Genomic DNA, 15,047 nt, shown 5'->3' on the forward strand with positions numbered 1-15,047 from the left:
CCGCAGCAGCGCAGGCCCCGTCGCGGCAAGGGCTGTCCAGGAGGGGCCGGGTTCCCGCGAGGGCTTTTATCTGGTGCCCAGCCCTCCCGGGGTGTGGGTTTGCCAACTGTTGGGCTCAGGAATTTCCCTCCGGAGGGAAGCCAGGCCTCGCAGGGAGCCGCTCGGAGGGGACGGAAGAGGCGGACGGCGGGGGCTGCATGTCCTCTGCCGGTCAGTCGGGACTGGCCTCTCAAAACTGCAGGGGGGCCTGAGGGCCCTGGAGGGAGTGGGCGGGGCAACTCTTCCTGCCAACCCTGCTGTGGTGCCCGGGGCGGGGCGGGGGCAGGCTCCAGCCGGGGTCCCCCAGGGGACGGCCTGTCCTGAAGGAGCCCGGGCCCCGCCGGGAGCGCGTCCTCCTGGCCTCAGGGCCGTGCTGAGTCCCAGGCGCTGGGGGAGATCGGCTCCCGGTCTGGGCAGGGCTGGTTGCCCAGAGGGGGCTGGGAAGTGCCCGGACCCCTGGCCACAGCCTGTGGCGGGGCAACAGACACAGGCAGAGCAGACGAGGGTGCAGAGGGTCTGGCCATGAAAACCCTGTGCCTGGAGGCTCCTCTGCCTCTCCGACGGGTGGACATGGAGGCTGGATAGTGACAGGTTGATGGACGGACGGACGATGACAGCTGCGCCAGGTGAACCCCTGTGGCTCTCGCCCGCTCCGGCTGCCCGGTCAGCCCAGGCCTACGGGACGCAGATGGGACGCGGCCCCCCGCGGGTCTCAGGAGCAGGAAGAAAGGCTCCCCAAGTGTGAAAGGTCCATCGCTGGCCAAGGACAGCCGTTCGTCGACCCGTCTTCCCGGATAATCCCAGGGTCCACGGCCTCTGGGACCAGCCTGGAGTGGGGGCAGGCTGCAGGGACTCGGGCCCATGGGAATGACCTTGACCCCACCTTGGCCCCAAGTCTCTGGCCGGCTTTTAACTGACTGAGAGATGAAGTCCTGTATCGGCTTCCAGAGACCGGCCGTGACGAACAGTGACATCCTCTAGCGCCCTCCCGGGCCCGCCTCCAAGCCAGGGCCACGGCGTGAGCACAGGCGCAGCCAGCAGGGCTCTCCCGGCGGGGCTCTCCCAGAGCAGAGCGGCCGCTCCCGGCCTGACGCGCACACGCCCCGCCTGCGCTGGCCGGCTCTGCGCCCGTGCGGGCCCTCGCGGTGAGCGGGCTGATTCGGCCCCACCTGGGCCCGGCGTGTGGCTCGCGGTGCCTGGGGCTCGGGGAAGGCTCCCTCGTGGGCTCAGCGAGACGCTGCTTGGAGCCCTGCTCAGCCCTCGGCCAGCTTTGCCTCGGAAGCCACGTTTCCCCACACGTCACCTCCAGAGCCCGACGGAGCTGCTGCAGGGGCGGTCGCAGGAGCAGGCAGGGGACGCCCCCTCGGCGCCACGGCCCAGGCCCTCGAGCCCGGCGGGACGCCGCACCTGGGTCTGCTGACCACCTTCAGAGGAAAACGGAACCTCCCAGGAGCCCCCAAACACCCCCCGTCCCACTCTGGTGTGACAGTCACTCACCCCCGCCCGCCGCCCGGACAGACAGGAGGGCGCTCCTCCTGCGGGGGAGGCGGGCACACTGGCGGCTGGGGCTCCCCATCCACCAAGAGCCCAGAGGGGTGTCCAGGCAGACGTGGGCGGAGCGTGGCAGCCGCGGGGCCGGCGGCTCTTGGGTGGGCCCGGCGGGGAGGGCGGGTCCCCTGAGCTGCAGCGTCCTGGGAGGGCCCTAGGAGACACCCCGGGCATGCTGTGGAGGGGAGCCCGCCCCTCGCCGCCCGGGCTCTGGACACGGGGCGCCCCTGTGCTCCAGCCACTGCGTGTTTCTGTCGTTTCTTCTTGCATGTTTTCGCTTCAGTGATTTTTTGATGCTTTTTGATGCTTTGCCTCTTGCCAGGTATTCTCAGTTTTTATTTAGTCAGCAACATTTTCCCTAGACTTGTGGGTCTTCAATCTCTGGTGACGTCTCTGCAGACCACGCCGCCGTGGCCTGGCCCTCCGTCCCCCTAGCCTGGGCCTGGACTGTGCCCCGTGGAGCGGGATGCTGTCCCTGCAAAGCTGGTGGCGTCCGTCGGCGGCCTCCCCTGCCTCAGGGCCAGCCGGCCCACCAGATAAGCGTGGGCTGGGCCCCGTGACAGGGCACTGACAGCCCCCAGCCCCGACCCTGCAGGGCGCGGCTCCGCTGTCTCCCCCGGCCCACAGGTGTGTTGACAAGCGTGTTAAGGGTTCACGCCCAGAGATCCAGGGGGTACCCACTTGTTTCCCCGTTTCAACCATGAATCAGCCCTTCTCACAAATTTACTGTGCAAACCTTAAAAACGCCAGTTCCCGCTCTGGAGGTCTCCCAAGCCAAGGTCCAGCAGCCGCGCGGGCGCAGCGGCTGGCAGGGTGGGGCTCGCAGACCGCTAGGAACACGGCGCTACATGACGAGAGGCCCGGCCTCCGCGCGCCCCAGACGCCACACTTGAGCCCGCAGGGGCCTGTGAGGGTCTGCACGGCCACTCCTGTAGCTGCCCCTGAGCTTGTCCGTGAGGCCCGGGCTGCGGCCAGCTGCGGTCCCCTGGGCCTGGTAGCGTCCGAAGTCCGGAGGGATTTCAGGTTTTCCTGTTTTTCTAGATAAACATTGTTTGCAAATGAAGCTCAGTTGGCTCTTCTGTCCCAACGTGCGCACCCGCGAGCTCTTCAGGGCGAGCCGCAGCAGCGTGGGGCTGGCCGTGGACGGGCCACAGAGCATTTTCTTCTCGTCTTGCCCAGAGCGGGAAGGGCCACTGCGTCTTCCCAAGCGCCCTGCCGCCTCCTGCTGTGACCTGCCCCCCCCTCGCCCCCAGTGACAAACAGGCCCCGAGCGCCCCGTGGGACTCGCAGCATCTCACCAGCTGGGTTCCCAAAGCGGCCGGAACCCTCCGTCAGGGCAGCGGTGGCTTTCCCTCAAGGAGAGCTGAGCGGCCGCCCGGGTGCCCCCAACACCAAGGGTGCCGCCAGAAACCCAGACGGCTGCTGGCGCCTCCCCCAGGAAGCCCCACGCAGCATCCGGGCCTGTCCAGCACCTGCCCGCCCACTCGCCCCTGCTCACGGCGGGTCCCAGCCCGGGCCCCAGGCAGAGGGCGGCCCACAGGCTGGTCCGTTCTGCCGCCACACGCAGCGCCCCACACAGGCATCCCTCGGGCTCCCTGGCTCCTGTCACATCCTCCGAGCGGCCCCTGCCCACCCCCGCCCTCCCGCAGCTCCGGCTCCCACCCTCCCTCCGGCCAGGCCAGGCCAGCGCCCCTCAGCCGGCCCGAGTGACCCGTCCCCAGACAGGAAGCACCAGGTACCCAGGGCTACCCTGGGCTGGCCCGGCGCCCTCTGCCTGGCCTTCCTGTACCCCACGCTGACGCTGCCCTGGCGTCGGTGCGCTGAGGTCAGGCCGGGCCTGCGGGGCTCAGGGGCTCTCCCCACGCTAAGCCTGGCAGTTGCAGGAGGTTCCTCCCGCAGACGAGCGATCCCGTGCAGGAAAACACGCGGGCTTTCTGCTTTAAACCTTTTTCTAAGCCTTTCAAGTCCACAGAAGTTGGACCAAGAATCCGCTGGCCCCGGCGCCAGCCCACACAGCTCTCCTCGCCCTCGGCCCGCGCGCGCCACCCTCGCGAGACGCGGGCCGCAGCAGCTGGCGCCCAGGCCGCCGCGCTCCCCAGGGCTCCGTTTCGTCTGCTGCTCCCGGGACGGTGCTGGGGCCGCGCCTCATGGGAACCACCTGCTTCCTCCAAACCTCAGACGACGGCCGTGGAGTGGGCATAAAGTTCCCTTAAAATAAAACGGACTTGGCCGGCGCGCCGTCCTGCTGGTGCCGCCGTGCACGCGCGGGGTCTCTCCTTCCCCGGGGCTGCCACGAAGCACAGGGCTCGCCAGCTGCCAAACGCCCGACGTTCCTCCTGGGTGAGGATCCAGATTCCTCCTGAAATGTGTCTTGCTGAGTCTTGGGTTTTCTCTTTTTTCCAGTATCCCGTTAGCTCTGCGGCTCTCCCTTTCCCTTTGGGGCTTCCACACATTACCTCACTAGAAACGCATCTTCACCTCTCCCTCGGCTGGCGGCAGCTTCGCCAACCCTGTGCGCAGTGCAGGCCCCGCGGGCAGCCCTGCAGGGCCGCCGGCCTCTGCCCTCAGCTCTGGCGCCGCCCACCTGCTCCCCGCCGGCCACACTCCCTTCACGTCTAAGCGCTCATGTTTCTGGACGTTTGGCCGACACGTTTCACGGCTTTGTGGCCACTTTCTTTCGTGTCGCTGCAAACGGAGCCCTGTCCTGCAGCTCACGTTGGTGTTTTCTCGACGGGGGGAGCTCAGAGCTGCAGGCGTTAAGCGGCTCCCGGAGGAAACATGACCGCGGGGTCTGGGGCAAAGCCTGAGCCTCGCGGATGCCCCGAAACAGGAAGAGCGTCAGCCAAGAGGCCTGAGAGGACAGCTGGCCAGTGACCAGGACAGGGGCCCAGGCTGTGGCTGGCCAAGGTCCTCTCACAGCTTAAGGGGAGACAAAGAAAAGATGGGGTGTGGAGAGCGAGGGGGGCCGGATCTGCGACCTCAGCTGCAGAGAAGGGCTTTGCGGAGGGCTGGTGAGGGCAAGCCGCTCCCCACAAACAGCAGCAGGACGCACTCGGGCTGGGCCCTGGACACGGAGCGCACTCGGAACCGGTCCAGCTTCCTCCCCTTCAGCCACCTGGAGATGCAATCGCTCCGGCCTGGATGCCATCTCGGCTGCCAGCCATGCTCTGCTGCCTGCGGGCGGTGACTCACGCGGCTTCCAGGCCAGCCCTGCTAAAGACAGCCCCGCGCGGGCGCGCGCGCACACAGCACACGGCACCCACAGGGACACGCGTGTGTGCATACGACACATGGCACCCACAGGGACACGCGTGTGCACACACAGCACAGGGAACGCCACACACGGCACACATGGAAGGGAGACTGTGGGGCCGAGCGGGTGGAGACAGCCAGGCGGTGGGGAGGGCATCTGGACAAGACCGCCTGGTCATGGACAGGCCCTGGGGGCAGGGGGCCGCGCCCGCCCTGCAGCTGGTTTGCCAGCCCCACCCGCTCCCTGGCTCGGCGGTGACCCCACCTTCATTCCTGGGGGTCTTGTGTCTCCCCAGCAGGAAACAGGCCTCTGCCACTAAGGCTGAGCCTCCTGGGACCTGAGCCCTGGACAGAGGGTGCCCGGCACGGGGACCCCCGGAGCCTGCAGGGCCATCAGTACCCCTGTGTATGGAGCACCTCCCGCCTCTGTCCATTGGGCTGGCTCTGTCCTTCCCACGTGGGGGGCCTGGGTGCCCCGGGAGGTGCAGGCAGCATCCTGGGGGCGGAGCTGTGGGTGCCCCCCAGAGAGGTCACTGTGGATAGGGCTTGGCTGCCGATCTGTGCACCTGCTTTACAGCCGTGGCCGTGTCCCTGGGTGCTGCCCATACACGGCCTCCTGTGCGCCCCGCCCCGCCTGACCAGCAGGCACCAGGGACGCCGGCTCCGCTGTCTGGCAAACACACACAGTGCTGAGCCCACCTAACAGTCCCAGCTGGGGGTGCTGCTCCCAGAAGCGGTCCTGGGCAGCCCTGCCACAGTGTCCTCCCCGCTGGGCACAAACGCCCCCTCGGGAGGCCTCTGGCAAGGTCAGGACCGGGCGCCAGCCCGGCGGGGCAGCCAGATGGTGTGATCCTGCGGGAGGCAGCCTCCCGGGTGGGGCAAACCCAGAAGGGGCCCGGCCGCCATCGGGCACCCGTGGACAGGGACGTTCACCTGCTGCCCATCTCCCGCCATCTGCCACGCTGAGGCCTCCCTGGCCCATGGCCGTCCTGCTTGCCCAGGCGGGGCCTGCACTGCGGGGTCGTAGGCCTCAGAGCTGCTGGGCCGGGCAGCTGACCTCCAATGATGGCCTGTAAGCCGACACTGGAGGCAGCCCCTTGCCCTCTGCCCTCTTGCCCCTGCTCTGGGCTTGGCCTCACGCCCCCACAGGCCAGCTTGGATTGGTGCCAGGACACGGCCTTTCTCCACCTCCTAGTGCTCAGCTGCTCTCAGGGCAGGGCCCGGGAGAGACCCTCCCAAGCTGGTATGGGGGCCGAGGCGCAGGCCCTGCCACCCCGCAGGCGGCACCCCCCACCATGAGCCCCAGTCCCTGCCCCTCTGGTGCTGAGGTGATGGCTCCAGGCCTCGGGGGTCCTTGCGCCCCAGGCTCTGGCCCTGTCTCCAGGGCATCATCTTCACCCCAAGGCTGGCTCCTCACTGCCAAGCAGGATGCCCTGAACGGCCGTGGCCTGCACGGGTGGATGGTAGCGGTGGGTGGGGCCAGGGGGCCGGGCCCGCAGCGTGGGCAGGTCGTGTCTGTCTGGGGAGCGGTTTGCAGGGTCGGTCTTGGGTCAGGGTGGCCGCCCACAGGAGTCACGCTGGGCGTATGTCCAGGCCCACACACGGGCAGCCGCACCAGGGCCTCCTCTGCCTCCGCGGGCTCCGGCCCCACAGCAGCTGCTCGCTTGGGTGAGAGGACAGAGATGTGCTGAGAGCAGCTGGGGGTCAGCGCCTCCACCCCGGGCTGGCCAGGGCACCTGCAGCGCCCACGCCCTATCAGCACAGCGGCCACTCACATGGCCAGCCCAGAGGCTGCTGCTACCCAGTCACTGTGTCTGGGAACTCCTGGGGGCCCCATGGGTGCTCGGCACCGGCCGTGTGGAGCGAAGCTGTGCGGGCCAGCCCTGCCCCAGGCCCCCGGTGCAGGGAGGCCGGTCACGCCGGACAGGCTGCCATGCCGCCACCGTGTGGCCCTGAGTGCTGGCGGCCCTGGCTCTCCCGAGTGGGCAGCGGCTCCGACAGCTGAGCAAGCCCCGCCCCTGGGTGGGCCCCTGGGTAGAGGTGGCATCGGGGGTCAGGTCTGGCGGGGCCAGGAGGGTTGGTTTCCCTGCCGCAGCTGCCACTGGACACACACACGGGCGCCTCAGCCAGGCGACCTCCCACTGCAGCCGCTCTGCCACGTGCCCTTCCGGGCCCTCCCCACCCCAGGCCCTCTGTCCAGCCCTCCCAGCCCCTCCCTCCCAGACTTCCGCCTTGTGACCCCAAGAAACACGCAGCTGCTCACCAGCGTCCCCAGCACCCAAGACCCGAGTTACAGCAGTTCTCTGGGCAGCACTGCAGAGGCACCGGCCTTTGGGGAGCCACGGGTCTCAGGCCGGCGGCCAACGAGCCCCTCCTTCATGCAGGAGAGAGCACCCCTGTGAGAGCCAGCACCTTGGGGTCCAGGCAGAGCCAGAGCATTTCTCAAAGGGGGTCTCGGCTCTCTGCCCCCACTGGAGCCCCAGGGGCGCCTGTGCCTGAACTCTGAGCACCACCCTCTGGACGGGCCCCTGGCACTTGGGATGAATGGTCCCCAGAAGGGGGGCAGTGCTGCGGGGGCGACCCTCAGTGGTGGTGGCGCACAGCAAGGTGTGGGTGGGCAGCCCGGCCTCGGGCGCCGGTGGGGGCAGGGCCGTGGACCCGGCAGGGAGGCACAGGCCGTGGACACACATTTCCCATGGAAGGCACCCTCAGTCAGGGAAAGGAGGCAGCAGTGTGGACAGGCCACCTGGGCCGCACAAGCCTCTGAGGACCTGGCCCACAGCCAGCGCCTGGGTGTGTAGCTGGCCGGCCGGGGTCTGCAGGCAACAAGGGGCCCTGCAGTCCCCCAGCACAGAGGGGCCACGCAGGCCAGAGCCACCGCCTAAGAGGACGTCAGCGCAGGACTAAGGAGCCACAGGCGGCCCCAGTGCTGTGTGACCAGAGCTGAGGGCCTGCCTGACCACTTCACTGGCCAGGCCTCGGACGCCTGCCTACACAGCCCAGCCCAGACGGCTGTGGGGGCAGAGCCGGGACACCAACCTGGGCGGGGGCACTCGAGCGGGGCCAGCAGGTCTCTGGTCCCCAGGTCAGTGGACAGCAGTGGCCCAGGGAGTCCTGCCCTTCCTCAGGGCCCTCCCCAAGCAGCCTGGCCACCTCGCGGCCTGTTTAGGGGAGGCAGCAGGCAAGGTCTCCCCAGAGCCTGGCCTCCCTTGGCAGCCTCAGCCACAGGGCCAGCCAGGGATGCAGCCGCGGGCCGGGGTGCAGGGCGGGGGCGCAGGACAGAGGTGGTTCACATCAGACAGTGGGCACCTTTGTTCCCCCGGGCCCGCATGCTCGTGGGGCTTTCTGCGCTGGGCCGAGGTGTGAGCAAGCCCGTGGCCGCCGGGGCCGCTAATTACAGGCCTGCTGCCCCCCCACCAACGCCTTTGAAGTGGGCGGCGCTGCCCCCGGCCTCACACCGTAATTGCAGCTTCGCTCCCGGCTCCCTGCCGGTTGCTAAGTCCCCCTGGTCTTCTCAGCAGGTTGTCGGGGAAATTACAGCGCAGCTCCGAGGAGGAGGTGAAACCTGTGCTTTATTGGGTTTAGATTAATGTGGGTTAATCTGCAAAGAATTTTAAGAACATGCTTTGTGTGGCGAGGCCGCGCTGCTGGAGGGGGGAGCCGGGCCCGCCAAGCTGGAAATGACAGGGTTGGGCGCGGGGCGGAAGCGGCCGCGGCCTCGGGCAGGCGCTGGCCGGGGGCCTGCTCGGTCCGGAGTCTGGGCCTGCACAGCCAGGCCCCTGCAGCTAAGACTGACGTGAGTAACCAGCAGAGGAGCCTGGGACGCGTGAAGTAAGCCAGACCAGCGACGGGCGGGGAGGCGGGAGGGTTCCCTTCTTACCCCCGTTGGTTCTCTGAGGAAGACCTGACCGGGCCTCAGGGACCACCAGGCAGCAAACGTGCCTCACGGGCGGGAGGGGCTCGGAGCTCAAGGACAGTGGCCTTCCCCCAGCCAGCGCCGCCTCCCTCTCTGCCCCCCTCGCCCCTGCACAGTCGTGAGGCCTGCAGAGAGGGGAGAGCCCACCCCGCCCGAGCACCCAGGGCCAGCCCAGGGCCTCCTGGACACACACGCCGAGCCCTGGGGGAGCGCTGGGGCCGGCTCTGGAGTCTCAGGACTGCAGATGCCCAGGAGCAGTCACAGCGCAGGGCTTATTCGCAGGGGACTCAGGAGATTTTGAAAGAGGAAAGAGCTTCTAAGGCCACAAGTGCCGTCCATCCCACGTGAACAGTGTCCACAGTGCCCAGCGGTCCAGACCAACAGGCGCTCACACAAGATCACCCAGGGAGCGCCTAGGGTGGGGCCCAGCTGACAAGCAGCCGACTCACAGGGGCACCACTGAGGAGGCGACAGCAGCCAGCACTGACCGAGGGTGGACACAGTAACCGAGGGCGAGGCAGCGCCAGGCGGCAGCGGCATACATAGCCCCGCAGGTGCTGGGCACAGGCTGGGCCGCTGGTCAGCAGGTGGCGCAGGCAGGAGCCGCTTGAGTCCGAGAGCCGCATGAGTCCGAGTAGGGTCCTGTTCAGACCCTACTGATGGGTCCTCAAACGTGTGGATTTCAAACGCTGAACCCCAAGTGTGTGTGGAAGCCGACCTGGTGGGTGGGTGGTGGGGGGCTTGTGGAGGGCTGGACGGTCATTTATTTTCAAAATGCAAAAGGAAACAAAAAAGGGGCCTCCCCAGGGGCGCAGGGGTTGAGCACTGCACTGCGAAGCTGTCCGCAGCCTCTGCAGCACGAGTTCCATCCCTGGCCGGCCAGGGAGCTACCCACACGGCGCAGCAGACCCCTCCTGTCCCCCCGCTGCAGTGGGTTTCAGTGGACCCACCTGTTCTGCTCCCTGCTCTGTCTCTAGGGAGTCCTCTCACCCCCATACCTCTGGACTGTACCCCAGCTCTTGTAGCATAAGTAAATAAATCTTTAAAAAAAAAAAAACTAGATTTTCAAGTTCCGTTTTAGTTATCGGGTTATATTTCACGTTCACTAGTGACCATCGGAAGCTGCACACTGGCGACCCGCTATCACTTGTGTTTCTGATCTAGCGTGCCCCTCCCTTCCGCCAACTCAGAGGAGGACCGGCGCGTCGCCCTCGTTCCACCCGAGCACTCCCGCGGGCCCCACAGCTGGCCTTCTGGACATGGCGGCAGCTTCAGGGCGCTCAGGAGGCTGTGGCGGGCATCCCGGCCGCGAGCTCGTGGACACGTGGTGGCCCAGAACGGGGGGACCGGACACCGGGCAGGTATGAGCAGCAGTGCTCACCGCACCCTCTGGGGCCGCTCTGCCCAGACCCAGGCCCGGCCGCCGCAGGTGGGGACTGGGAAGGGGGCGCCCTCAGCCCTGAGGTGGGGGCTCTGTGGTGTGTCCCAGTGTGGAGCCCCCCAAACACACCGGGTTAGACCCGCCGACAGGACGTGGGGCCCTCAAGGCCAGACCCCGAGGCCCGGCCGGGCCCACACCCCAGTGCCCCCGCTCGGGCCGGGGGGGGCTCTACTCCATGCGGGGGCCACATCCAGGCTGGGCACAGCAGCCGCTGGGGTCACCTCCGGTAGGGCGAGCCGGTGGCAGGTGTGCGAGGCTCGGCGGCCCCCAGCAGCGGGCACCCCCAGCTGCTCACCTGGCAGCCGAACGTGCAGGGACCAGCTCATCGCAGGTGACTCACGTGGCTAATTTATTTATGACAATCAGGCTAAATTTAGGTTAATTACTTTTTAATCACTCTCCGGGATGCAAGAAGATACTTGAAGGGCCCGCCAGCCCGCGCAGGGGAGTGGCGCTATCTGATGGCGCGGGTGCCAGCGGGGCCGGCCCTGTGGGGGGACAGGGCCGCAGCGGAGGAGCCCAGCAGCCTTGGCCCGGCAGGCGCCCCCTCGCGCGGCTGGAGGCTCGTGCCCAGAGCCCCCGCGCGGCCCTGCCCCGCCCCCGTCCGCCTCCCCGAGCCCAGGTTCCTTCGCCCACACCGTGCCGTCAGGTGCGGCTGCCGCTGCCGGGGCCAGCCTGAAGGAAGGTCTGCACGGGCCAGCGGGGCCAGGGGGGCCCCTCGGCGCCCACACAAGCGCTACAGAGCAGACATGCAGGCCGTGCCCGTGAGCGCCCACTGCTCACCCGACAGCCCCGCCCGCAGCCCTGGGCCCGTGCTTTGCTCCTGTCTCCCCCAGCCCCGGGGCAGGCCCCGTCTCCAGCAGCAGATGAGGGCCGCGGGCGGCCGGCACCAGGGAGGGGGGCCTGAGACAGCTGCGCCAGCACCCACCCCAAGGAGCCCCCACCTTGCCGAGCTGACTGCCGGCAAGGGTGTGAGCAGAGGTGGGGCAGGCGGGGGCGGGCAGAGGTGGGGCAGGCGGGGCAGGCAGAGGTGGGCGGGCAGGGAGGGCAGAGGAGGGGGCTGCACAGAGACGGTCTGGAAGCCAAGGGCCGTCCTCAGCAAGGGGGCCTGAGGCACGGGGAGGAGGCCTGGGCCCCGGCACCCACTGAGCAGCCAGAAGGGACAGACTCCGGTGAGGCCAGCAGGCCCTGCCCCCGCTGTCACCCCAGCAAAGGGGAGGACAGACTGGGAGGCTCCACATAGCCGGGCACAGACACAGGGTCCCCCACGGGGAACTCGGGGAGCTCCACCCTAGCCAAGGGCAGCAGCAGTAGAAATGCGCGGGGCCCTGGGGGAGCAGAGCTGGGGCAGGGTCCCCGGACAAGCCCACGCGGTCCTGCTGCCGGCTGCGCCCAGACAGGCCCAGGGAGGGGGCAGTGCCCACAAGCGCCCGCTGGGCCAGGCCGGCGACCCAAGCCGAGCACCTCCTGGGCCCACGGGGCTGGAGGACGCCCAGGCAGAGCTGCCGTCGAGCTTGTCATGGACCCAACAGCCGCGGCCAGCGAAGGGACAGGGGAGATGCCAGGCCCCGTGCAGATGCCGCCCGGGCTCGGAGGCGCCCAACCGCGGGCCAGAACAGGAGCAGCAGCGGGAGCGCCAGGCACCGTCGGGGCCGCCGTGAGAGCAGCCTCGCAGAGGCCAGGGGTGGGCACCTGCACTGGCGGCCCCGGAAACGGCACGTGCCCATGACACCATCCCTGGAGCCGTGGATGGACACGAGACGCAGACAAGGGGAGACAGAAGCCCCCGGGGCAGCCAGGACCCGTGTGTGCACACAGTGAAGTTGGATCCCTGGGGGGCCCCGAGCAGCTGGACGCGCTCTCTGCAGCGAGCGGCCTCGCTTGGGACTCCCGGCCACTGCAGACGCCACCTGGGCGAAACGGCAGCCGCGCGCGGCCTCAGGGGCTCTTAGCTTCCCCTTTGTCAAGCAAACCCTGTCCTTCCGAAGCCCGAGTGGCCTGGCCAGTGAGCGTGCGTGCGGACAGCAGGCAGTGGCCTCCCGGGGCGCCATCCAGACCGCAGGGCCCAGCCATGCAGTCAGGACGCTGGCCGGAGCGCCTGTGTGGGCCCTGCAGAACGAGCTCGCAGACCAGCTGGGCACCGACCAGGCCACGCCAGTCAAAGGCCGACAGATGGACAGAGCTTGAAACGTGGTGCGGGGTCCTCCGCAGAGCCTGCAGCTGGGTGGCTTTAACGTCAGGAAATAAGCTTTCCCTGAGAGCAGCCACCTGGTGGGCTAAACAGGGCCCCCAACTCCCCGCTAGAGGAAGGCCAGTGTCCCCAGGGGGGCAGAGGCCCCCCGCCAGGTGCCTGCTCCCAGGACAACTGCCGCCGTTCCCTCCCAGCACACAGCCCAGTGCTCACCCCACCCCCACCAGCACCCCGAGTAGGACTCCCTTCCCAGGCTAGCAGGTGCAGGAGGCACTGGGGGGACAGGGAGGGCTGTGGCCCCTGGGACAACGCCCAGCCCTCTAGACTCGGGCCGGTCCCCACCGCGCAGTGGCCGCTGCATAGAGAAGCCGCTCGGCGGAGGCCAGCCACTCGCCCAGGACCCCAGGGCAGGTAGCTGGCTGGGCACCTGCTGGAGCCCACGCCGCTCCTGACCAGGCCAGCACCTGCCCCGGGCGGTGGCCACAGACTCAGCAGTGCCGCCAGGCGGGGGGGTGGGGGGGCGAGGGTGGAGGGACATGGGAGCAGGCAGCAGGCCCCGGGGCGCAGGCGAGTGTGCACACGGCAGTGGCACACACGTGTGGTCACGTGTGCACAGGGATGACAAGCGAGGGCTGTGCTCGGCGAGGCGGCGCCCGGAGGTCTGGGGGGCCCGTAGCCGCCCCATCCCCCCTCCTGGGACCCAGTCCAGGAGGGAAAACCCGCGAGGAGCCCGGCGGCGGCTCTGCCCGGAGTCGCAGCCGATTAATGTGGTTCCAGCCCATCTGGTGCATCGCCCCGATTTCAAAGCCCCGTTAGCAGAAGACAATCCCTCGTCTCCTGTTTCCCCCTGAACTGGTTCCAGCCCGGGGCCCTGCCAGGACGGCAGCCCGACGCGCACGCACACGCCGCGCCACAGGCCTCGCCACCGCGCCTCCCCAGGTCTGGAGCCGCCACAGGCGGGCCCCGGCTGGGGGCTGTGGGCACCCTCCCTCGGCTGCACCCCGCGCCCCCCCGGGTGAGGCGAGCTCCAGGGGCCCGCCCGGGGCCGCAGCGGTTCCGACGTACACGACTCAGCCCCCCACCCCGCAGGCTGCTCCAGGCCTCTTCAGCCACCGGCCCTCATGGCCCCAGCACCCCAGCCCCATTGCCCCGCAGCGCTCGGTGGCGATGGGGCAGCCCCCAGGCAAGGCCTGAGCCCCGTGTGGAGCAGCTGTGCGGGCAGTCCACTGCAAGGACGCCCGGGCACAGCTGCCTCAGAGCCGGCTGCCCACCCACTCACCCGCTGCCCACCCACGGCGTCCGCCGCGCCGGAGACTCCCAACCCACGCGCCGTCAGCGCAGCCCCAGCTGGTCCGTGGCCTGCATGTCCTCCACGTGGACAGCCCGTGCGAACCCACCCTCCAGCGGCGGGCAGAGGGGCTGAGCCCACCCCCGCCCGTGGTCAGCGGGACCGGCCTCTGGCTCAAGCGCAGCCCTCAGCCAGCAGGGCCACGGGGGACAACGGCGCCTGGTGCGAGAGGCGTCCGCCTGCCGGAGTCCAGCCTGCAGGAGCCCCGCCGAGGCGCTGAGCTGGCCCCGCAGGCACCAGCCCCAAGCACAGCTGGAGGGCCGGGGCGGAAGCCAGGCTGCCCCGGCGGAGGGCCCTGGGCATGGCGGGCTCACAACCCGGCTGCAGGCCAGTGCTGCCTGTGGCCCGGCTGGGAGGGCCTGAAGGGGCTGCTGAGCACTAGGGTGGGGGACCTGGGTGGTCTGGGGGCGCACGCCTGGGTCCCCAGCCCAGCTCAGCTCCAGGGCTCTCCTCCCGTCCTTGACCTGCGTCCCCTATTCTCCCCACGCACCTCCCCACCATGCCCTCACCCGAGTTCTGGCGGCCCCACACCTGCCCTCGGCTGGTGCACCTCTCTGCGCCCCGCACAGACCAGGGCCCCCCAGCCGGGAGGCACAGGGCCCCAAGCAGGCACCTGGTGCTCCAGGGCCTCCCGCAAGGACGAGGTGCCCTCAGGCCTTGGCACCGCAACAGGGACCCGCCGTGAGGGAAGACGGGGCCCCCAAGCTCAAGGGGCGGACAGTGGGGGTCACACGAGCAGACACGGCAACGCAGCGGAGCAGGAAACGGGACTTTATTTTAGGGTGGCGCCGCAGCCCACGGGAGAGGCACGAGGAGAGGCCCTCCCGGCGGCCGCTGAATAAATACAAACGAATAAAAATGCTTCTGCAGAGCCCGCCCCGAACACAGCCCTGGCGAGGCCAACCCAGCCTGCCCGCGACACCGGGCGGGGCTGGCCCCGGGACGCACGTTCTCCCGCCGAACTGCGGGTGTCCCCGCCCCTGCGGAGGAAGGGCCTGCTGCCCCCTCCGGCAGGGCTGCTGGCGCCAGGAGGTCCGAGGCGCCGGTGCACAGCCGGCACGTCGGGAGGGAAAGGGCAGCGGGGCGCTGTTCATGTGTCCGGCAGCACCCCCACTCCAAACATAGAACTTCTACTTAAACGGAGCCTGAGACACAGGCCGAGAGGCGCTTGGCCGCAGCTGACGCGGGGAGCGCAGCCGGATGCAGGGCTGGCCCCGCGCTGGGCCAAGGCGGGTGCTGCCCAGACCTCCACCTGCCGGCGCAAGGACAGCCGCGCAGGTTGCGCTGCGACGCGGGCAGTGTGGAGGCCGCC

This window comes from Talpa europaea, assembly GCF_964194135.1.
Source record: "Talpa europaea genome assembly, chromosome: 4".
NCBI classification, from domain to species: Eukaryota; Metazoa; Chordata; class Mammalia; order Eulipotyphla; family Talpidae; genus Talpa; species Talpa europaea.